Source organism: Culex quinquefasciatus, chromosome 3 (genome assembly GCF_015732765.1).
Source record: "Culex quinquefasciatus strain JHB chromosome 3, VPISU_Cqui_1.0_pri_paternal, whole genome shotgun sequence".
Taxonomy (NCBI): domain Eukaryota; kingdom Metazoa; phylum Arthropoda; class Insecta; order Diptera; family Culicidae; genus Culex; species Culex quinquefasciatus.
In genome coordinates this window covers 78,880,223-78,904,885 of record NC_051863.1, presented here as the reverse complement: position 1 = coordinate 78,904,885, position 24,663 = coordinate 78,880,223, and the positions used below count along the sequence as shown (strand labels likewise).

The 24,663-nt window shown below is 38.9% G+C and overlaps 1 protein-coding gene and 1 long non-coding RNA gene across 2 annotated transcripts in view; both read right to left on the bottom strand.

Moving 5' to 3' along the window:
• LOC6047426 (amyloid-beta-like protein) overlaps window positions 1-24,663 on the bottom strand; it is a 182,508-nt gene that overhangs the window by 21,575 nt on the left and 136,270 nt on the right.
• LOC119770773 lies at window positions 16,949-17,482 on the bottom strand. Its single transcript, XR_005278986.1, has 2 exons — window positions 17,448-17,482; window positions 16,949-17,389 (listed from the first exon to the last, which is right to left on the bottom strand). It is a non-coding gene; the product is annotated as an uncharacterized LOC119770773 (long non-coding RNA).

Sequence of the window (24,663 nt, the reverse complement as noted above, 5' to 3'; positions counted from 1 at the left end):
TTGCTTTGTTCAATGGTCGATGACTGGCAGGCTATGATGACAGGCGCAGAATTTTGCGTTTGCGTCCAGGCCTGACGGACAATCTTGTTCTTACCTTTAACAACGTGTATGTTTCTTAATTTTCATTCCTTGAAATGCTTTTTTCAGCAACTTATGGTCGGATCAACAATGATTAAAAAAAGTCATAGTTAATTTTCTTATATTCTTAAAGATGGACAAGGATGGTTACTATTGTCAAAATATGAAATATTAAAATTTTCCTAAAATGGTTAAATCTTATAAATGGTGTACACTCAAAATTTTAATACACGCAGAAAAATAAGGCATATTTGAATCAACAAAACGTTTTGTTGATTTGAAAATCAAGATTTTTGTTGAATCAACGCTAAACGTCAAAGTAACTTTAACAAAACAAAAAAAAAAGATTTTTGTTGAATTGAGAAAATCAAGATTGGTTTCAACGCAAAATCGGCGTTGATTATATTCAACAAACATTTTGTTGAATCAAACCTCGTACAGGCTGATTCTACAAAATATTTTTCTGCGTGTAACAGTTTGCAAGGCAAACTTCATGCCCAAACCTATTTTTTGATTTTTTTGAGTTGTTTTTGTTTTCAAGGTTTTTGAAAAATCGTTTTTCTTTAAATTTTAATGAAAATATATTGAGTTTTTGTAATAGAAACCGAGATCTTTTTTAACATATGCATCACAAAATTACTGTTGATACCAAATTGATGCAAAATAGCTTATTTGGACATGGGTTGCAAGAGGAAAGTTTGATCCAAATCATAAACAATAATGAGAGGTCGATTTGCGAAAAGCTAAAGGATTGCTCGTAAACAGAAATTTTTAAAAGTGTTTCGAAAACATTGATTATAATCATCGAATAAATTATTCAAATACAACCGATCGCAGATTGATTTTGAATCAGCTTGGAGCGACAAAGCGTGTTTGGCCTGTCTATGCCAATCGCATGCAAGCCGATCAGTGAGAGAGGGAGGGTAAAACAGAGAGAGAGAGTATTCAGTTGTGATTGGTGATAAGTGACAAACGTTCATCAGAGCAGTTCACCGTCTGAAATACTTTGATCAATAAGAACCCTAGGTAGTGTTATTTTGCTAAATTTACCACCTTATTGATGATTTTAGCATGAAATTAATTAGAATAATCTTGAATTTGAATTTAAAAACTTCCTCTGTTTCCTCCAGTGTGCCATCGCACATTTTTTTTAAACTTCTCAACCTCCCAACACCCAAGGAACAAATCGGAGCGCGCAAACGGCAGTTGGGGTTGGGCTTCGCGCGGCTGTTCGCCACCCCCTCCCATTTGTTATTATCACCTTCTATATTTTCGGAAACTGCATAGCGGACTTCCGGCCTCCGCGCCTCCTTCGTGGAAAAGCTTCGTTCGGGCGCGCGTTGATAACTTTTTACGGCCCAGAGTTTGAGTGAAAAAAGAGAGAAGAAAAACAAGAGAAAGGGAAGAAGCATGTGCTCTCGATCGAACGTAACGTCCTTGTGCAGGGAGGGGGAAGGAAGGAAAAAAGGAAGACTTTTTAGCCTTGTGTGAGTATGTTTGCATCGTGTCGAAAAGCAGCACCAAAAAAGAAGGAAGCAGTTTTATTATCGTCAACTTTTACGTGCCAATTTTTCGGGGTGACATTTAGCGACCTAACCCAAAAGCACTCATCTCGCTCGGCCGGGGGGGAGGAAGAAGCGCATTTGTTCTGTGGGTGGTTGGGATGAAGAAGAAGGAACAATGCCTTTATTTTGTCATGTTTCTTCTTGATGTTTATGTGGTTGGTTTTTTTATGTCCGTTGAAATTTGTTGACATTTTGTACGTTTCTGAACATCAAGCATTTGAGAGTCCAAAAACTTCGAAACTGGAATTACAGGATCAGAAAAGTTAAAACTAAAGTAAACCTAATTAACAAAATGGTTTCTTTGATATTTCTAAACTTCTTTGGAGAAATATGTCTTAGTCATCCAATACCAAAAGCTCATTTATTTATTGTACTTAACCTGTTTTTGTTTGGATTGCAACACGAAATAAACAAACGTTCACACAGACGCAGCTGGCAACTTTTCCCATCAGAATCTGATGTTTTTGTTTTTGTTTGGGCGTTGTCATTCGATGATCCGATTTTGATTCTTCGGGGAATCAATTTTGTTTTCTTTACCTTTTGGTCGAGTAACGACTTTGCAGGTGTGACTAAGCTTTCACATTTACTGTAGAAGTTTTACCTACACATACAGTTGGGCAGTGCCATCCGAGAGAATAAAGAATACGATCTGGTAGTATAAAGGACCTGTGAACGGACACAGAGGATAACTCCCGAGATTGGCGAGAGCGTTATTCTCATGGGTTCATTTTCAAAGCAGTTAATAAAAAAAATCACATGCAAATGTGTAAAAACAAACTGAAAACTGTGTAATGCCGATTCTTAGTGTACGGGTGCACTGTTTGATTGACCAAAAGAAAAAAAAAGCAAAAAAAAGGTAAACAGAAAAATCACTTTTTTCGATATGAATTTTCAGCCTATATTGGGATGGAATCACCAATAATATGATTGAATTTGCCATCAGCAACACAACTCACTTGTTTTTTTTCAGGAATTTATTGCGAAATTACGAAAAATTGTAAAATCAAAAACCCAAACATTGATTTGTTATGGACTACCATTTGACAGCTAGTGCTTTTGTTGTGGGCTCTCCAGCCCTCTGTCACGACGGCCATGTTTATGAAACCTAAATGTTCGACGCGAGCATGAAGACAACAAAGAAGATGAAGAACGCATTTGCTGTCAAAATTTTAAAATAAACAAACCGCGTGGTAAAAAAAGGCATAATTTCATAATGTTGAAATGATTTCCATGAAAAAATAACGACACGGGACGGATTTCCAAACACAAGTTCCCGAAGGACCTTATCCGCCAGAGACTATGGATAAGTGCCCCACGAAATTGCGATAAAGACGGTTTTGCAAGTTAGAAGTTCAGATTTGTTCGAACCACTCCGCGATGAACTTCTTGTGATTCCACAAAAGGTCGGATTCTACACAAGCACGCGATTCCTTCGATCCCCTGTGCGAGTCGACAGCCTGAGTGGGCCAGTTCTCGGAGAAGGTTATCGAAGGATGCTCGGAAAGACCAGCTCCGCCACATTCACCGGAATCACGGATGTTTCTGCACTTGGTCGGTTAATCCCAGCCAAAGATTGCAGCGAGTTGTTCGGAAGGATCTACAGAGGGACTTGGCCAGTCCCCGGTCCAGTAGGGTAGAGTAGTCATCAATGAGACACGGGGAACAATGATAAAATGGCTCTCACAAGTCGTAGTTTCAACCAATCAGGCTCATATTTGGGGGAAAGGTGTGTCTACTGGATACACGTCTGCCATATAAGTGGCTTTGGTTAAGGACGCTCCCTTGATAAGTAATTCATAAATGTTTGATTTTGGGGTGTAAAAGTAAATCATAGACAAAAAATACTTTTTCGCTCGTAGGCTGCCATTTACACCAAAACTAATATTTCTTCAAATTTCTTTCGACGTTCCATAGGGATTAAGTTGGGCTACAATGTCCTTTCATTAGATTTGGTCAAAATTTAGAATACACCCAGAATCCAGGACTGTCTCATTGTTCCCCACTCATTTCAACCCATGGGTTACAATGAGACACTTTGATTTTTCTTCATTAAACTTTTCAAAATCGATGGAAATCTTTCAAAACATGAATTAAAAGTGATTTTTGGCATATTTATAGAGTTTAAACTTAATTTTACCAAAAATACAAAGTTATTTGGTATTAATATATGGATTTTACAAAATTTAAATACTTTTTAGTGTAACTTTTGTTATTAAAAGTTTCATGTTGGCAAAATTGCTCTAAAATGTTCAAGGCAAGTCACCTGCAATGGAACAATACAAAAACATGATGTTTTGCTAGAAAATTTTCGTAGAGTGTCTCATTGTTCCCCAGCTGTCTCATTGTTCCTGCCAAGTGCGTCTACAATGAGACAGTTGAATAACTCTGGCTGTAGATGTCGAATCGATCTCATATTTTGGTCAATGATAGAACACATTAAAAGAAAGATAATGCAACTAAAAGCTCATTAAAACATGCTGATGAAAAAATTAGAAAAATCGTTGAAAGTTGAAAACCAAAAGTGTCTCATTGATGACTACCCTACCCTACTACTCGGCAAATCTTCCCGGGCAATCAGAAGCAACAGCTCTCACCTTTTTTCGTAAAAGATTTGCACACACAAAAAGTGATGTTTCTTGAAGATTTGGTGTAAACAAACAAACAACACCAATACTGCTACACTCACAGGACCCACGCAGCAGTATTAGTGAAGAGCCCACGATAAACAACGTGGGCTCTTCACTAATACTACTACGTGGGCTCTTCGAGGTTTTGGTGACTGTCAAACGTTCTAGCTATTTACAGTGGTGCCAGAGGGTTGGGGCTCTCATTTGACAACCATTCTAATGTCAACTGCTGTCAGTTTGCTTTGGTCGGAATAGGGTTGCCATCCCCTCGGTGTATATAATAAGTATAGGGTCCTAAGTCCCTTTTTTGTTTTTTTTTTTGTACAACGTTAAAAAACATACTTATAAACCATTTTAGATAAAAAAATAATGATAAAAATAATTTATACTGTTTTGACAAAGAACTTTGTCCTAAGGGCACTGTCTACGGGTGTCAATCCAAAATTTCGCGAAGCGAAAGTGTAACGATTTTCTGTCGTTTTTCAAATGCTTATATCTTCCCCCCCATTCAAACAATCTTTATGTTTTACACACCAAACGAAAGGGGAAGTCTTAAAGTACAAGTTTACTACCTCACAAAGTTGATAAAACTTTGTTAAAGTACTTAAAAGTTAAGATGAAAATAAAAAATGAATGCAAGAAAAATCCCGGCTGCTGATTGGCTGAAAGCACGTAGCAAATGTTGCTTCCTCTCCTGCTTTCGCGAAACTCTCACGCGAGAGTTTGGCACCACTGTTGCCACATTTCATGCGAACTATATAAGCTAGCACTTAGCCTCAGAAAATTTCAGTGCCAACCGTGGTTTCATCGAAGACGGATCCACGGTGGTAATTGTATTGCCCATACACACACACACGCACACATTGACAGACACAGTATGTGCACCAAATTGGGTGGAATTCTGTTCTAATGAAGATTGTTAGGAAGGTGACCGGAAAACTAGAATGATTTGGGGCAATGGGGTTGGGACCACATTGATAGAATATTGGCCACACCCGGAGTGGCCAGTTCCCTGGGGAAGGTTCTTCCGGGGGGACATTTACCGAACCATACGACTTGGGGCAATATGGGTATCAAAAATCATGGTTTTTGAAACTGGTAATGGAAATGGCCATTTTGACCGGATTGGCCACACCTGGAGTGGCCATAGCCCTGGGGAAGGTTCTTCCGGGGGGACATTTACCAAACTATACGACTTGCCTCAAGTCGTATGGTTCGATTAATGTCCCCCTGGTAGAACCTTTCCCAGGGCACTGGCGACTCCGGGTGTGGCCAATCCACTCAAAATGGCCATTTCCATTACCAGTTTCAAAAACCATGATTTTTGATACCCATATTGCCCTAAATAGTATGGTTCGATTAATGTCCCCCCGGTAGAACCTTTCCCAGGGCACGCACTGGCGACTCCGGGTGTAGCCAATCCGGTCGAAATGGCCATTTTCATTACCAGTTTCAAAAACCATGAATTTTGATACATATATTGCCCCAAGTCGTATGATTCGATTAATGTCCCCTCGGAAGAACCTTTCCCAGGGCACTGGCCACTCCGAGTTTGGCCAATATCCTATAAATGTGGTCCCAACCCCATTGCCTCAAATCATTCTGGTTTTCCGGTGACCATCCTTACAATCTTCATTAACACAGAATTCCTCCCAAGTTGGTGTACAAACTGTGTCTTCCAATGTGTGCGTGTGTGTATGGGCAATACAATTACCACCGTGGATCCGTCTTCGATGAAACCACGGTTGGCACTGAAATTTTCTGAGGCTAAGTGCTAGCTTATAGTTCGCATGAAATGTGGCAACAGTGGTGCCAAACTCGCGTGAGAGTTTCGCGAAAGCAGGAGAGGAAGCAAAATTTGCACCATGTTGCCACATTTCATGCGAACTATATAAGCTAGCACTTAGCCTCAGAAAATTTCAGTGCCTATCGCGGTTTCGTCAAAGACGGATCCACGGTGGTAATTTTATTGCTTACACACACACGCACACATTGAACGACACAGTATGTGCACCAAATTGGGAGGAATTCTGTTCTAATGAAGATTGTTAGGAAGGTGACCGGAAAACTAGAATGATTTGGGGCAATGGGGTTGGGACCACATTGGTAAAACATTGGCCACACCCGGAGTGGCCAGTTCCCTGGGGAAGGTTCTTCCGGGGGGACATTTACCGAACCATACGACTTGGGGCAATTTTGATACCCATATTACCCCAAGTCGTATGGTTCGGTAAATGTCCCCCGGAAGAACCTTGCCCAGGGCAATGGCCACTCTGGGTGTGGCCAATCCGGTCAAAATGGCCATTTTAATTGAAAAAACGAAGTTGACTTTATAGCTGTCGGCCACCATTGCTAGTACCAACCACTAGTGTCTTCCTTTTAACTACAAGGACTTCGCCGCCCTGGGCTCCTAAGTGTTTGAGTACGGTACGGAGCGACGGCGCCGGATACCCATATTTACACTTAGAATTTTAGAGCACCCGCCGCGGGATTCGAACCAGCAACCTCTGGATTGTGGGTCCAGTGCGCGGTCCGATTGATCCACACGGGCGGGACATTTTGATTGCCAATTTCAAAAACCAATATGAATTTTGATACCCATATTGCCCTAAGTTGTCAAAAAAAAAAAAAAAAAAAAAATCAAAATCAAATCAAATTATTCGCTCTACAGCTTTGCTTGGCGTTCTCGATTACGAGATTCCTACTCGAAACTAAGTGTTCGAAGGCTTGATTGTTGAGGCAATTGCAAACCTCTTTTTACACCTAAACTTTCATCCACCCCGGGATTCGAACTGACGACCTTTGGATTGTGAGTCCAACTGCCTGCCAGCGACTTCACCGAGGCAGGACCCAGAGAGATGACTCCTACACCTGGACTGAGCTAACGACCTAACCTTTTTAGGTTAGTCCGGGGCCAACATTTACTTCCCGTCCGACGGAAGGCGTGATCAGACAAATCTCGTCTCGAAAAATGCCACCGGTACCGTCTGGGATCGAACCCAGGCCGACTGGGTGAGAGGCAATCACGCTTACCCCTACACAGAAAAAAATAATGTAAATTTGGAAGCTTTAATTTTGGAAGGTTGAATATTACCTCTTTTATGATGTAATTTTACCTTAATTTAGACTGAAAAAGTGACATTACACCGGAAAAGAATTAAAATTACACATTTCCTTTTTTTTGACATAAAAGATGTACCCCTTCCCAGATGTAATATTACCATGATTTTTTTTTCTGTGTACACCACGGTCCCGGCTTAAGTTGTATGGTTCGATTAATGTCTCCCGGTAGAACCTTCTCCAGGGCACTGGCCACTCTGGGTGTGGCCAATCCGGTCAAAATGGCCATTTTCATTACCAGTTTCAAAAACCATGAATTTTGATACCCATATTGCCCTAAGTAGTATGGTTCGATTACTCTCTGGTTCGATTAATGTCCCCCGGTAGAACCTTTCCCAGGGCACTGGCCACTCCGGGTGTGGCCAATCCGGTCGAAATGGCCATTTTCATTACCAGTTTCAAAAACCATGAATTTTGATACCCATATTGCCCCAAGTTGTATGGTTCGGTAAATGTCCCCCCGGAAGAACCTTCCCCAGGGCCATGGCCACTCCGGGTGTGGCCAATGTTTTACCAATGTGGTCCCAACCCCATTGCCCCAAATTTTTCTGGTTTTCCGGTGACCTTCCTAACAATCTTCATTAGAACAGAATCCCTCCCAATTTGGTGCACATACTGTGTCGTTCAATATGTGCGTGTGTGTGTGAGCAATAAAATTACCACCGTGGATCCGTCTTTGACGAAACCGCGATAGGCACTGATATTTTCTGAGGCTAAGTGCTAGCTTATATCGAGAAATTAAAAGTGAGAGTGTGTGCAACATGGAGTTAAACTTTCTGTGAAGTTGCTGTGAAGATTACCATGGCACTTTGAAAAGTTTAACTCCATGTTGCACGCACACACTCTCACTTTTAATTTCTCGATAGTTCGCATGAAATGTGGTAACATGGTGCAAATTTTGCTTCCTCTCCTGCTTTCGCGAAACTCTCACGCGAGAGTTTGGCACCACTGTTGCCACATTTCATGCGAACTATATAAGCTAGCACTTAGCCTCAGAAAATTTCAGTGCCAACCGTGGTTTCATCGAAGACGGATCCACGGTGGTAATTGTATTGCCCATACACACACACGCACACATTGACAGACACAGTATGTGCACCAAATATTGGCCACACCTGGAGTGGCCAGTGCCCTAGGGAAGGTTCTACCGGGAGGACATTAATCGAATCATACGACTTGGGGCAATATGGGTATCAAAATTCATGGTTTTTGATACTGGACATGAAAATAACCATTTTGATTGTGGTGACCACAACCTAGAGTGGCCGGTTCCGTGGCATTTTCCGAACCATACTTGTTTTGGCAATATTTTCGTGTTTTGGCAATTTATTCCCACAGAGGTGCCAAAGATTGGAAACATTTAATTAGAATAAATTATTCAGGATCAAATAAATAGGCAATGATTTAAAAATAAAATGCAATAGAATATTTTTTTAGGAGTTTTGTACAAAGTTCTTTGTCATATTGGTCATGTAAAACATAACCACCTGCACCTTTTTTTATTTCAGTTTAGGTTACTGTTAAGAAAATTGGTTCAATAAAAAATATATTTTTTTTTTCTATTACACAAATCTCACAAATCGTCTTGTGACACGTCTGCTGTAAAAAGATAGTACATGTCACAAATTAGTGCACAAGCGACGAAATGTTAATAAACCTTTTTGAAATATTAGTGATCATTTCAAGATTCTGAAAAAAATCTACAAGGTGAGAAAATTTCACAAAAGTTTCTTGTTTTGGTTGAACATCAGATCAATTGTTTGGTTTTTAACCATATCAATTCTTTTTATATTCATTTGTATTCATATTATCGTCATCATCATTCTAAAAATGTGAAATTTCAGGGAACATTCTCAGCCATTTAATTTTTTTTCGGGTTTTGAGGATGATAACAAATATTTTGAACATGATAAATAATTTAAAAAAACAAAATCCCATAAAACGGCTAAAGTTTTTTTTCGTTTCCAAATTAAATTTTACATCTTAACACTGGAACGTCCAACGCATGTCCAACTTACACGGACGCCCAAGCCTCCCAAAAAAGTTGCAACGGTAACTTCAACATGCTGGTTCTCGGGCATGACTCAACCAATCGGGACGATTCTTGTTGCCAGTAATTTGTAAGAATGTCTAAATAATCCTAAAATTTTGCAGAACATGATTCGAACAAATCTGTAATTTCTGCGACCGAAAACATAATTGATCAAGCTTTTTAGCCTGTAGGAACTATTTCATATCATTGCCACTTGAAATTCCATTAGAACATCGACCGCAAAACAGGACCCCCATTTTTTGCGGACAAATAAGATGAAACCCATCCGGAGCAGGCCATCAATGTTTGTGGTTAATTTACTTCTCCAATTGATTTGGGCCATCATTGATCACCACCACCAGGGACACACCTGAACAAATTGAATCCAATTTTGTTTGGGAGATGAAATCCAAACCAGAAAAAAGAAAGCTTAGAGAAAATGTGCTGCGAAGCTTTTTTGATGCTGTGGTCGACCTCTTTTCTTGTCCTCAATTTGGCTAGCACAATGCCACAATGCTGGTTCGTTTTCTTCTAGTCTAGATTTCCTCTTGCCAGCCACCCCAAAATAAAAAAAAGTGAAGCTTTTCTCTAAACGAAATCCCATCCGGAAGAAAGGACATCTTTATCCGTCGCATCTCAATATGAATGGCAACACATGGCATCCTTCTGATAAGCAGCACTTGATCTGATGAAGAAAGGCGGAGACTTCTACTTTTACTTTGTCGTCGTCGTCCTCATCCTCAAGAGCAAAGGTGACTCACGTGGACTGCGTGTATTCGAAGCATAAAAGCGGATTATAAAGCCACGATAAAAATAAAAGTAGAATTTTATATCATTCAACCCAATTCATACGGATCTGGCACATAATACCAGAAGGACGCATATATACATATATTCACCGCACATTCACATTCAAGTGGCAAGTGGGTGAGAAACGTGAATCCCGTGCCTCAAGACCCAAAGCTTTCTTTCCATCTCCACCCTCTTAAACAGCTAGACTTTGCAACACCGTGCTGTGCGAGGCTCGACTGTTGGGACTACGTGGGAGCAGCATATTAATATGAACATTTTTCTCTCCCCCACCCTCCGCCTCATTTTTCCTTCAGGTAAGTCGATTTTCCAGGTTCCGGAGCGCCCGGTGCTGGAAGAATTGACGCGCCGCAGTAACGCAGGGCTTGATTTTCATAGCTGGATGGAAACCCCCCTGGTCGTGTGACGTCTTTGGTCGTATGGAAATAGCTGTTGATGTAGGATGGAGTCATCTATGGGTGGGTTTTTATTTTTGGGTAACGAAACGGTGGGTGAGGGAGTAGAAATCATTCAGAAAATTTTATGGTGAAAAAGGGTTTTCCTGATCAAAGAGAGTTTTGCAAGCATGCTTCGAGTCGACACCAGTAGGTTTCTCAGTAAGTTGGAATTGTGAACTACCTTTGAACTATTTCTATTTCTTTTATTTTTAAATATTGAGTGGAATTTTCCATCCACTAGTGAATTCAGTTAAACAAAGGTCGAAGGAAAGCTAATAAAAATAATTTCAAACAATACCTTAACTTTAATCGACCTGTGCTTTGACATTATGTTTTCATAAATAACTGATAATATTTTATGTAATTTAGCCAGGACCGTAGTGCAGGGGTAAGCGTGGTTGCCTCTCACCTAGTCGGCCTGGGTTCGATCCCAGAAGGTCCCGATGGCTAATTTTGAGACGAGATTTGTCTGATCACACCTTCCGTCGGACGGGGAAGTAAATGTTGGCCCCGGTATAGGTCCAATCTTCAATGTCTCTTAGGCAATTTAATAGCAAATTTTCTGAACTATCAAAAAAAAAAAAAAATTCAGAAATGGTCACTGTTTTAAAAAATAAAAAATAAACTGCAAATATTTCGCTAAAAACAAACTTTGGTGGCTATATCTCGAAAACAGAGCCTTTTATCATAAAATCTGCAAAGTACTTTTCGATTGCAAATTCAATTTTGCCTTAAAAATAATGTTAAATTTGTTTTTGCATAAAATTTTGATTTTTCCCAAAAATCATTATTTTTCAAAATTTTATAACTCAGTGGCAAATTTTTTGACCATGTTTTTCTATGGCCCAAAAGTTGCGGGTTTTTGTCCCTTAAAACATATCAAAAAATCTTTTGGGAAATTGAGTTTTGTAAAAAAAAGTGTATTAAAAAATCTGTATTTTTTTTCCGTGCACTTATTTTTTCTCAATTGTCCTCAACAATACCTACAACTTTGACTAAGACACCAAATTGATCAGGAAATTCACTCAAAGTTTACAGCTGTTTAAGGGGTTACATACATGTAAATCGTCAAAAATGTCAGAGGTTGGTTTGAGCACAAACTCAAACTTTTTTTTATTAGAAATCTGTTTTCAGGACATTAAAATATACATTTTCAACTATTAACAAAATAAATTTGAAGACATTTGGTTGTAGCATTGCCGAGATATAGCTGAAGTTAGCATTTTCATAAAACGGATGCCATCTTTACACTGCCTTGACAAAATCGGCTCAAAATTTTGGTGAAGACTCGTTAAACCGGTCCTGTGTGCATGACGAAGGCCGAGTTTCGAAAAAGTTTATTTTAAAAAAAGATAAAAATATTTTTATGTTTTTCATTTAAAAAATCGAAAGTTTTTGATTTTTGTATTTAAAAAAAAAAATGCTAAATTTCTAAATCGGGCTTTGTCATGCACACGGGATGTGTCTTGCGAATCTTCACCCAAAATTTCAGCCAATTTGGTCTAATCCATCTCGAGATATCGTGGCACCCGTAAATCACTCGGTGTTCAGAGAAAAACGCTCGCGAAGTTTGGCAGTTCGCTTTGCGCATGGCAAAATTTTCAGCCTAAATCGTCTGTAACATACTTTAATCATAAAAAATCTTCATGAAACTTTCAGGAGCGATTGAAAATCATATTTTAAGTTGATTTAATAAATGTTCTGTAATAATTTTTTTTGTGATTTTCTTCATGTATGTAACCCCTTAAATATTTACGTACCATTTTTGAATGGACAGCAGCCAAAATTGTATGGCGACTTGTATCAGTATAGCTTCTTTGGTCATAGGGAAGGCCCCCACAAAGTTTGAGTCATTTCCGGTTTTGGTACAGAATTGCTCATCTCGCAATCGAGAACGCCAAGGCAATTCTGTAGAACGAATAATTTGATTCTTGATATTGATTTTTTTTTGCAAATTCTTTGGCCACAATAATTGGATCCATTTTTTTGTTTGGCGATTTGGGTGATCCAATCCTAAATAGGGTGGTCCAAAAAATTGCGTTGTTTGAAGATTTTGAAAAAACACACATTTAACAAAAAACAATATCTTCGAAACGACTGATTTTTTTTAGCAAAATGATCCGAATTCATGACATGAATTAGATAAAGCACAATTTGTCTCCAGCAATTGCGAACTCATTTCAATGGAGAAGCGTGGTAGGGGAAATTCTCGTATGTTTGCAAGGTTAAGCACTTGCTCCTAACTCTATCCAATTTGATGATTTTCACTGTTTAAACAACTAATTTTGCAAAACTTTTGCTAGAAACTTGCTTGCTCACTTATCATTGAGCTATTTATCACTCGATTTCAGTTGAAAACGCTTTTAATTAGCTTTAATTGAATGTCAAAGTTCTGACCTGCCAACTTTGTCGAAGGGTGCAAGAAGATCCGAGTTGATCCTGATGAGTTATTAGTAATGCAATGAAAAGATATCGGCTTATATACTTGATAGTATATAAGGTTTATATAGGAAGTACATAAGAAAATATTTTTTACTAAAAAAAATACCAAAAATCAGTTTAAACTTGGATTGTTTTGCACTCTTCGACAAAGTTGTAGGAAATTAAATTTCCTGCAAGAATCTCATACTTGGACAATTTTGAGCGAGACCCGCGTCATCTGGCAGAAAAATACTGAAACTATGTTTTTCTGCATACATTTTGGCGATTTTCCCCATATAAACTATAACACAGATACTTGTTTTTGCCTAAAGAATCGATTCAGAGGGTATCCCTGATGTCGATTTTTTTTGTCACCCTAGTGTACCCTCAACTCACAGTTGTTGGTCAGTTTTTCATTTGACACTTTATTTTTTTGTTCCCCGTTGGTTGGTCATAGTTTCGAAATGTCACTTTCTTACACGGAGCTCACACTTACTATCAAACCATACTTTTGGTAGTAGGTGTGAACTCTGTGTAAAGAGAGTCGGGGTGGATGGAAGCTTACATTTTAGTTTTCTTCCACCCCGGAATTCGAACTGACGACCTTTGTCACCTCGGTTCACGCTAGTCGAAGTAATTTTTTATAAGACCAAGAAATAAATTACAAATTTTTTCATCGATCATCTTTTTCTAGCAATAGATTGAAAGATAATTAAATGATTCAAAAACCTTACTATTCTGAAAACAATTGACTTTATATCGCATTTCAAAACTAGCAAATAATAAAACTTGAAAAAGTATCATTGTTGAATTTGGGAGTTTCAGAGAATAGATTAACGTGCTTAGAAATGTTATTAAATTACATTTTCTGTAGCAATTTCCATCCCATTCAAACGTCGATGAAGGAAGCGACGTGCCACAAATTAAGTGTCTATTTTGGGATTATTCTACACCTAGCTACCCTTTTTTGCTCCCGTTGCTCCAGATACCAACAAACCCATATTTCTAACGGAAAAGTAGCGCTCTAACGATTTCTAAACTCGCACCCACTCACACATACACACATACACGCGCGATCCAGTCAAACACATGTATCAGCCCGTAAATAACTGTGCATGGGAAAATAATCCCCGCCATGATTCATAGTGGTGGAGAAAATGGGTGATTTGAATATTCGCGCCAGAATAGAAATAATGTTTTCTGTGCAAATAAATGGTTAGATTTTCCCATTTCCGGGGGCTGCCACGTTGCGGGAAAACGGTGCCACCCTCGGAGTCCCTTCTTCCCACTTTTCCTGGGGTGGGGTTTCGGGCCACTATTCCGGTAACTGCGGTATCGACACAACCGGACGGAACCTTTTGAACAGCAGCAGCAGCAGCACCGTCAATGAAATGAATCCGACCAGAAAATCGAATCATTTGAATATCGGGATACGGGCCAAAGGTTTCCCTGTTCGATTGGTGTATCGAACCTAGAAGTTCAGCCCGGAACATTGCGCTGGTTCAGCAATTCGATTAGCTCCAGGTTTCCCGGGAATCCGATTTTTGTTGGAACGGTGCCAATAATAATGGTGGCACACACAGGACACGGGATTTATGGCGCAGGTGCTCTGGGCGTGTAGGGTCGTGTGCGGACTGGAATACACTTTTGTCTAATTGTTCTACAGACGGGACGACGAGCCAACGGGGTAAGCTTGTGACGCTTTAGTGAAAATGATTGTTTATATTGGGTCATAATTACAGAATATTGGTAGACAGAACAAAAGGGATTGGAACAAGCATGGATAAAGGATTCATCCATTGAGTTCGAAGAGTCAAATTTAGTTGAAAATATCGCTTGTTATATTCATTCAGAAAATTGTAATCTACCACACAAAGTTACATCGTGCCAAGTTTTGTTTCTCAACACTCCAAAAACTCACCCTTGTTTGCCGTGCCGCGCCATCCAAAAACTTTATCTAATCGTTCCTTTTTATAGCCGAACAATTCGGCAACCGCTACATCCGCCCCGGAATTGTCAAAAGTTGTCACTTGTGAGACTTTGGGACCAGATCCTCGAAACGAGACGCTGACAAATCTTGTCGAGTGGGCACAAAATTCCCAATGACACACAAACTCCGCAGCCCAGGGATATTTGCCGAGGAGACAAAGTTTCCGCTGCTGCTTCGGCTCCTTTGAGTGATTCAGAAGATTATGTCAAGTAAATTGTATTTCGGCTCGTTCTTGCGATTGCTTCCAACTTCCACTTCCTGTCACGCACTTTATACTCCCGCCCCCTCCCTCCTGTTCACGATGCTAGAGGGGCTTTGATCACTTTGAACATTTTCAATAAAATCTTCCATTCAACGGCGGACTTGTCTTGTCCGTAGAGTGTGTAACTTGTTTCTTGCTGATGCCAACCGAATCATGTTGTGCGTGAGTTCTAGTGTCAAGATGGACATAATAGAGGAATTTGGGGCTTGCAGAGGAAACTTTGTGACTTTGAAGATAAATCGATTTCTTTGCATGTGTTTCATTTAGCTAAAGCCTACCTTAATTATTTATTAGATTGCTAAAAATTACTACTTAGCGGGCATCCAGGGGCTTATTTCGTTGGGCGTACTGAGCTCAAATTTCAAATAAGAGCTTGATTAGACGTAACAGGAGCTGGCGCTTTGCATTTGAATTTGAAGAATCTTTTCAGCTGCGAGCTGTTTAGTCCAAAGACTTTCAAATCATAAAATATAATATTCGTTTGATATATAAGTATACTCCGCTGTGTTATTAAAATGTCTAAGTATTTATCATTAAAAAATTCAACTGATCGCCTTTCTTTTGCAATGACTGTGTTAAAGTTGGTTCAACCTTTCGAAGGTTATTTTTGCAATTTTTCCTTCTCTGTCCAAGTCGTTCTCCTCAGTACCAGTAAACTCTCTCCCCATTTCGAACAAATCAGTTGTTGAAAGGTAGTCAATATCTCAGCACAGGATAACAACTGCACAAATTTAATTGTTAAGGTCGTAGAAGGTGTCCTTCACTTTTCAGGGTCCAAAAATATTAAATTAAAATGAAAAACGTTACTCAATCCACCCTTAGGTGGTTGGTGCCTTCCTCACATTTAAAGGGTGCTATCCAAAATAGACACAAAAGGGCGGTGTATTTCAGTGTTTTACCAATTTGACTCATTATTCATACCACTAAATTGGGCAGTCAGATCTTCATATTTCAGGACACTTATGTCAGAGAGAAGGGAAATGAGAGGGTACACTGGCAATTAATTTTTGACCCCGTAACGCGGTACACGCGGTACACGTCTCAGCAGTCTGGAAAATAAATTTAAATTTTTGTTCAGTGACTTGAGGCGTTACGGTTTTCAGTGACATTTCTCGTTGTCAAAAATGTTCAAAGCAAACTGTCAACTCGAATTTGTTTGCGCCAGTCAAAAAGAGCAATGCTGCTAGTTCAATTTATTATAGCGGGATTGTCACCGCTGGTGAAGTTTAAGGTGCCCATAGGGATTCCCATGCCGGATAATATGACGCTTCAAAACAGCCTCCGAAGCCGCTAATCTTCTCAGCAGATTTCTGTACCATCTTCTTCACTTCTCAGATAATTATTTTCCAGGGCTACGTGAGAGTAACTTGCAATAAACGGAAGACAGATAATAAAAATAAGATCTCTGTCGCGGGCAGATCTTACGATCACACTTTGCCTAATTTTCTTGGATGATACAATTTTTACCGGACAAGATGCATCATCCATTATAAAACAAACCTAATACAAGACTTTTGGCTTTAAAACTCAATTTTTTTTTAAATGCGCAAATGGCTTTTTGGTTATTCCGTAATTTCTGAACTGCTTCAAATCAAAACTCAACTGATTTGTTTCACTTTTTATTGTAATTTTATTTTATTTTGTTACACAACATTTCTCATAAACTCATTAATCAAATCATGGTGCCGTTTTTTGGCAGTGATTTTGACGATGCTCTGGAGAAATTGTCACACGACTACACGCGCCTGGTTCCCACGCGTTCCCGTTGAGATGAGCTTCTTGGTGCTGGTCCTTTGAGGTAGGTCTAGATCGAGACAAGGTCATTGGAGTTTTCCGAGTTGGAAGCGGGCAGTTGAGCTGCGGGTTTTTAAGGCGTATCGGAACTGGGAGATACTCATTGTCCTTGCCTACGTCGGTGCTGAAGACGGACGCGACGTTTCGGTAGCGTTTGCCATTGCGTACGTTGATTTCAGATTTCACCCTGTTCACTGCGCAAATCGTGAGCGCCCGGGTATCCTCCTTGGATTCGTGGTTCTATCTTATCATTCTGTAAAACAAAGTTCAATTACACCTAATTTATTCTGAAAATCCCAAAATTTGCTTACCAGAATATTGTTGTTGGCAAAAGTTTATTTTATTTGCAACTGTCATTGGAAAAAAATATGGGGATTGCTGTGATCAAATATTTTAGCAATTTTGATTTTCATAACGCCTGAAAATAGTAACGCCTTATCAAAGGCGTTACGGTTGTACCTTTGGCTGGTACCATGAATTTGATTAAATTTTGTTCCGAGTCCGCGCTCTATTTTCCCTACTCTCTGCTTATGTGCTTACAACTTATGATAGGGTAGTCAGATCCTCAATCCAATTCGTGCTCGTTGAAAAGGTCTTTTGATTACCTATCCAAATATAGGTCGTATGATAGATTCGGACAATGTTTTCATCAAAATATCTGAGATCCGACCTCCAAAAAGTGCATAAATAACGCTTAAGTGCTTATAACTTTTGATAGAGTTGTCAGATCTTCAATGTTTTGGACGCGTTGGAAAGGTCTTTCAAATACCTTGCTGAAAATGTATGACATGACGGGTTTTCTTACAAAAACCACCCTTTTTACAATCTTTCAAACTTTAGTCAAAACCGTTTTTTAGCATAACTTTTGAAGTACCTAACTAAACTGCATAATTTTTAATAGCGACTTATGGGACCCCAAGACGGATCGAATGAGGCCAAAACGCTTGCTTATAAATCGCACAAATTTGGACTGAAAATATAGTGAAGTCTCAAATAAGCTGTTAACATCATAACTAGCGATAATTTGTATAAAAAATTGCTTGAATTTAAGGAAATCAAAACCAAAAATTAGCTTTGCCTCCTCGGTGCTTCGAAAGCCTATGAAATATTTCAGCGAAATGTTTCACAGTTTTGGTAAACTCATTTTTGAATTTAATTTGATTATTTTGGCATTGGCTGCAGCGTAAAAGCATATTTGAAATGAAAGCTGATGTTCGAATTCATTAAATAACACAGTTTTGACATTCATAATGCGAATCTATATCCAAATAATTGGTAAAACAAGATGAGCTGTCCGGGTTTCGAAGCGTCCGGGAATTCGAATCATGACGTTACAACAATTCCCCACGAAAACAGCTTTATTCGAAAAAAAAAAACATCTTCGATCGGGCTCCAAAATTTTCTAACGGATTCTTGGCCAAAATAATTAGACCCGTATTTTGGTCCCAAAAAATGCCATTTTCGAACATTTTCGCAAAAAATACATTTTTCAAAAAAGACTACCCTATTTTAACAGCCGTTTAGACACGGTTGTTTTTTTTTTCTATGTAAAGGTCCTATTTTCAATTGTTTTGTCCAATGAATAAGAAATTCTAAAGTAATTTTTTTGCCTACAACAATATTGAGAAAATCGAAAAATTATGAAATTTCAAATTACAATTTTAGGTGTATGTATGTAAAGTACAGTCAGCACAGTCATATTCGGAACAGTCACAAATTCGAAACACTTTTGTGATAATTTGTCAATAGCATGCCAAATGCTTTTCTGGCGACCCTTCTATTTTTAAGATCTTTATTTGGACATTCTTTTGCTATTTCACCAGCAAAAGTAGTTCTTTTCGTGCCTCCCACAATTGTGGAACACCTGAATTTAATTGATATTTTCACAAAAAAAAGTTATCGGACCATTCATGAAATATAACTAAGATTGAATTTCGTTGGTTTCAGTGCGTGAAGTCATAATTCTGTAAAAAATATGTACTCGTGGAGAGAACCAAAGTTTGTTTACATCCGTGAGAAAAAAGTGTTCCGAATTTGTGGATTTCAATGGTCAAAGTTTTTCTTCAAAAACTTCATATAAAAGTTAAAATTTGCAGTTGTTTGACACGGCATTCGAAAGATCGCCAGAAAGCTTTGAAATGAAGGTAAAAGCAAATCATTAAGTTCAATTATCGATTTGATATGATTTTATGAACATTGACCGATCTGTAAACTGTTCCGAATATGAGGGATGAATGTACATTAGCGTGGTTCACGTTCCTATGAAAAAGACGAAAGTTTTTATTTTGTCTTGCATCAACCGGAATTTCGTTCTTTTAAGTCCCCAGAAGCACTCCTGAAAATTTGAGCCCATTTGGTAATGTCTAGGAGCTCCAGTTTTAATTTGAAATTTATATGGGATTTTGATTTATTTTCCATGGGAAACTATCTTTTTTTACATTGTATTAGGATTTGTTTTTATAAATCGATGAAATGACTTAATTCTTATAGTAGGAGATAGGTTTTGAACTGGGGAACAACTTTGTAGAACATACCAACAAGCTAGGAAGTGACCCTTTAAAGATACAGATACTTTTAGATGGTGGCTGGCCCCTTCAAAAGCCACCATCTAAAAGTATCTGTATCTTTAAAGGGTCACTTCCTAGCTTGTTGGTTATGTTCTACAAAGTTGTTCCCAGTTCAAACCTATCTCCTACTATAAGAATTAAGTCATTTCATCGATTTATAAAAAAATCTAATACAATGTAAAAGATAGTTTCCATGGAAAATAAATCAAAATCCCATATAAATTTCAAATTAAAACTGGAGCTCCTAGACATTACCAAAAGGGCTCAAATTTTCAGGAGTGCTTCTGGGGACACAAAAGAACGAAATTCCGGTTGATGCAAGAAAAAATAACAACTTTTGTCTTTTTCATAGAAACGTGAACCACGCTAATGTACATGCATCCACCTCATTCTAATGCCATTGAATATCTAAAAATGGAGCAAAAATATTATTAACCATTTCCTCGATGTTCACCTAAGTGGGATGAAATCGTATACATATAAAGATCCCCCAAGACAAGACAGTACAGAATTGACCACAAGAACAAAAGTCTTGACTGAACTTGGGGAACCAACCGCGTTCCGAGATGTGGACGTTATCGCATTTTTTCCGATTTTATCCCACTGTGCAATGATTTTTTAACCCGATATTTTACCAGCTTAAAAGTTGTAATTTATAACCTATTAAACATATCCAGACTTTATATAAATGTATTAAATCTGATGAGGCTTTCTAGTCGAAAATTTACCAACATAATCAAATCACGGGGTGCCACAGAAGTTGGTTTGTTTGCATCAGAAATCTGATTTCTTTTTCTGCAAAAGTTGTTTATCATGTGACTTCAGGATTAAAAAAAAATATTGACCTCCCGATGTCGCAGAGTCTGTGACAGCTCGAGCTCGATCTTTGTTTACGACATCAGGGCACTGTGAAGAGAATTTATTAATTGTTGAGTTTAATCATAGTTTTCACAGTGGACCTACAAAGCCTTATATCCGACATAAATAAAAGTAACAACTTGTATAATTAAATACATGAAAATACCTATTTTGTCTTTCTCTGGCTCACTACATTCATTTCACTTTGCAATGAAATCAGAAACCTGTAATAAACCTGATGTGATAAACAACCATCGGTATGATTTGATTGATGGGATTTCGCTGGTTCGCTTGAACTCGCACAATCATAGCAATCCACTTGCATTGCAGTAGCACCATATTAGCACAGAATGCGCCGCGCTGCAACCATGAAATTGAAAATCTAGTCCTATTATAAACTCGTCAAGAGCTTCAACTACCCCACTTGCATACATAAATAATGGAAACTACTATAAAAGCAATGGTGTGAGTGAGTGTGTGTGTGTGTGTGTGTGTGTTTGTGTGGCACGGGAAGGTGAAATTTAATTTTGCTGAGCCATTTTAAATGGTTCGACTAGACAAACACACGCCACAATGACGGCCATCATCAGGCTAGAATTGCAAAACAAGATAGATAACTATGGACGTGTATTTGTGTGTGTGGGTGACTATCGGTGTGAAGTGTTGTGTGTGTGTAAGTGTGCAAGGTTTGCGGTGCAAAAGCCATCATCACATCGCACTCGGAAGAGAAAGGGGATTAAAACAAATAGCAACTTGGGCCAAAATGAACTTCTGAAAGTGATGGCGGCGGCGACGACCGACAGTGACGATGGTGTGCCACGAAGGCTTGGGGAATGGTAATAAAACTTTGAACTAGATCGTGAGGCCTCCACGACCCGCGCTTCCGCCCAGTTGCCACAGGAAACTGTCACATCGCGTTTTCCGTGACACCGTCCTGCAGTGGCTATTTTTTTGTGTTGCCCTTTTTTAGCTCATTTTAAAGTAGGGGAAATATACCCTTTCCAATCCATCACCTATCTTTGTCATATGGAGAGTTTGATGCTCGATTAAAGCCCAAAAAATCCACCACCTTAAGTAAGCACGTAAATTCATGCCATTTACTGGCCAAATAGATGAAATTTTATGCACTTTTGATCATAATTTCTATTTTGCGAGACCATTTCTCATCATTTTGTTGGCACACACATCCACACGCAAGATGATAGCATAACTGCTTAACGAAAGTTGCCATCAATATCTTTTCACTTGCGCTAACGATTTTAAAGCGCTCAAGATATGAAATTGCTTCCAACTACCGGCAACGTGTTCATTTGAACATTAATTAGTCACTCTTTTGAAAAATAATCCCGAAACATGTAAAAAAATTGCAAACTTCTTAAAAAACAAACGCGCCAAGTTTTTTGACGTTTGGTTTTTGACTACCCATTCCAATCGAAGGCTGAAGAAAACCGAGCGAGAAGCAAAGGCAAATAAAGAACAAAATAAAGGCAAATAAAGGCCACCAACACCACCAGCATGATTAGAATACATTTTGGAAATTTTTTTTTCAACTGCTTGTAAAAGAAATAGAATCACATTTAGTAAATTTGAAAATAAACAGAAATGTTCACACAAAGTTTCTCTACTCGTTGGTGTAGTTGGTTTTAGTAAATTTCAAGGAACACTCCAGATTATCCAGCATCATTCAAACACGACCACTTATTAGGCTTAAAATGGGTATATTTCCCCTTATATTCAATGTCGGTAACTTGTTTGGTGAAAATGTAGTCAATTTAGTAAAGTGAATTCTAAGAGATTTACAAAATAAAAATGTCCATCGAAATTCCGAATAAGTGGACAAATAATCAAATTCACCCCAGTTTACGATATTGGACTCAAAAGCATGGGCCTGATTTATCGAAATAATGGCCGAATTAAAGCTTAATTGCAATTAGAACAAAAAAGTAAATACAAAAAATTTGGACCAACCATGAGACGATTTTTTTGAAAAATGTTTAACCAAAAATACTCATTAGATCATAGACAGTCATTTTTAATAATTGAAATTAAAGAAATTGGTAAAACTAATCAAATTGAACGCGAATGTTAAAAGATCTAGCATAATTATTCCATAAATTAGTCAAAATCTGCCAGCATAATGACTAACCAGAGAAAGGGTTACAAGACGAAAATGTTTTTGTGTGTAAGCTGTTCGTATGACCAGATAAATTCCATGTTAAAAATTAAAATTTAATAAAAATCATAATTTTGGAAGCAAAATTGTATGTATTTTTGGAGAATGACTATTATTTGCTCAAAATCATAAATGTGAATATTTATTTTCAAATCGTTCAAACTTCCCCCATCTTACGGAACAACGTGCATTTGTGCAATAATGGGAGAGAAAAAAGCTCACCGATGATGGCCCAAGTTCCGTTCTGATGGTCATCTGCACAACCTACCGCCCTTCCCCTCCCTTCACGGCCCAAATGCCGTCGGATGTTTGCTGGTGACACTTTTAGAGTGCAATTATGTTATATTTCGCATTCAAATTAATCATTCCAGCATGCCAACAACAGTAGTGATGTTGTCGTCCACGTGTGTATGTGTTTGCACGTGTACCCGTGCTGAATGTGCTGATGACAAAACCAGGCCTGGATGGCATCCATCGGTTGGTTCATTTTTCCTCGTCACCTCCACCATCACCCCTCGGCACTGCTCCGGTGGACACTTCCCCCGGGGAACAAAGTGTGAAAATGTGCGAGTGCACTTGTCCACGTGGAAATGACAAACTTTTGTGCAGCCCGCCCCGTTGGAACATGTAGAATGTGGGTGGGAAAAGGGTGATGGGGGCTGGAGAGAGGGGGGGGGTTTGTGAAAGCAACTTCTGTTGACCTCGATCCTTTATGTGACGTCAAATGCATTCGGTTCGTTTCAAAAGTCGTCAAAGTTTTGAAATGGTGGTATGCTAGCGCTGCACGTTGCCATTACAGGAGAGAAAGTGCTGCAGCGATGCAGTTCAGCACAGTTGTAGGGAGAAAGTTGGCTGGTAGAATTGCATTTACTCTCGAAAGGGTATTCCGACGGGACCATTTCCCGTGCAGTGGCTTTTATTATTATTGGAGGGACTACTTTTTAATCGAATGTATATGTACTAGGGTGTTTCAGCCAAACAAAAAAGTTCTCAGATTACGGCAAACCGAGGTTCCCCTTGTAGAGGGTACCCATAGGGACTCTCATGCCAAATATCAGCCCATTTGGTTGAGAATTGGCCTGTCCCCAGCGGTTTAAAGTTTACATGGAAATTACTATGGGATTTTGTGCTTTTCGTTCAATCGATCCTACAGACCAGGGGACAACATGGATTCACTCGGAATAAAGACAGGTGTGTAGGGGTGGTCCAATGAACACATTCCAGAAGGAAAAAGGGTTGTCCGTTCTGTCCCCAAGGTGCGCATTGGATCGACGTCCGGTGTCTCAAAAACTACGAATGCCGACGCCAATTGAGCTTTTATTTTCAATGGTTACTACGTAGTCGTGATGTGTTTTGAATGGTAAACATGAAACAAATGTCAGAACGTCTCAATGGAAGCAGAAAGCATTAGTTTGCGGTCCTGGAACCAGGCTTTCCTGGTTGGAAAACTACTTCGTAAAGCGAGTTCGTGTGGAAAAGTCCTTGCAGATGTATTGTGCTTTTGTTTTTTTTGCATCTGGGTGCTTGGAATAATTAGGTGTTACCAACGGTTTAAGACTAGTGTTAGTTGTTGTAGCAGTATTTATTGACCGATATGCAGGATTCTTGCTGGCTCCGTTAGACTATAACAAATAGCAAATATTTTCTTCAACTAGCCTTCCCGCCCCTCTCTCCAAAATCAGGCAGCGGATGACCAAAAGTCTTCAATAGGCGAACAACCACTGCCTCCCATCAATATTGTACCTTATAAAAATTCGAGAGCAATCTGCTCATAACAATTTAAGTTACATTTCCATGTTTGTCATAGTGGGTTCATCAATTTTTTAAGACCACCCCTCAACCCCCTTGACCAAATTAATGATTGCTAACCAACTGCACTTATGTACAATGCATTTTCCAAGATTTTTTCAATTAAATGTTATACTCTTG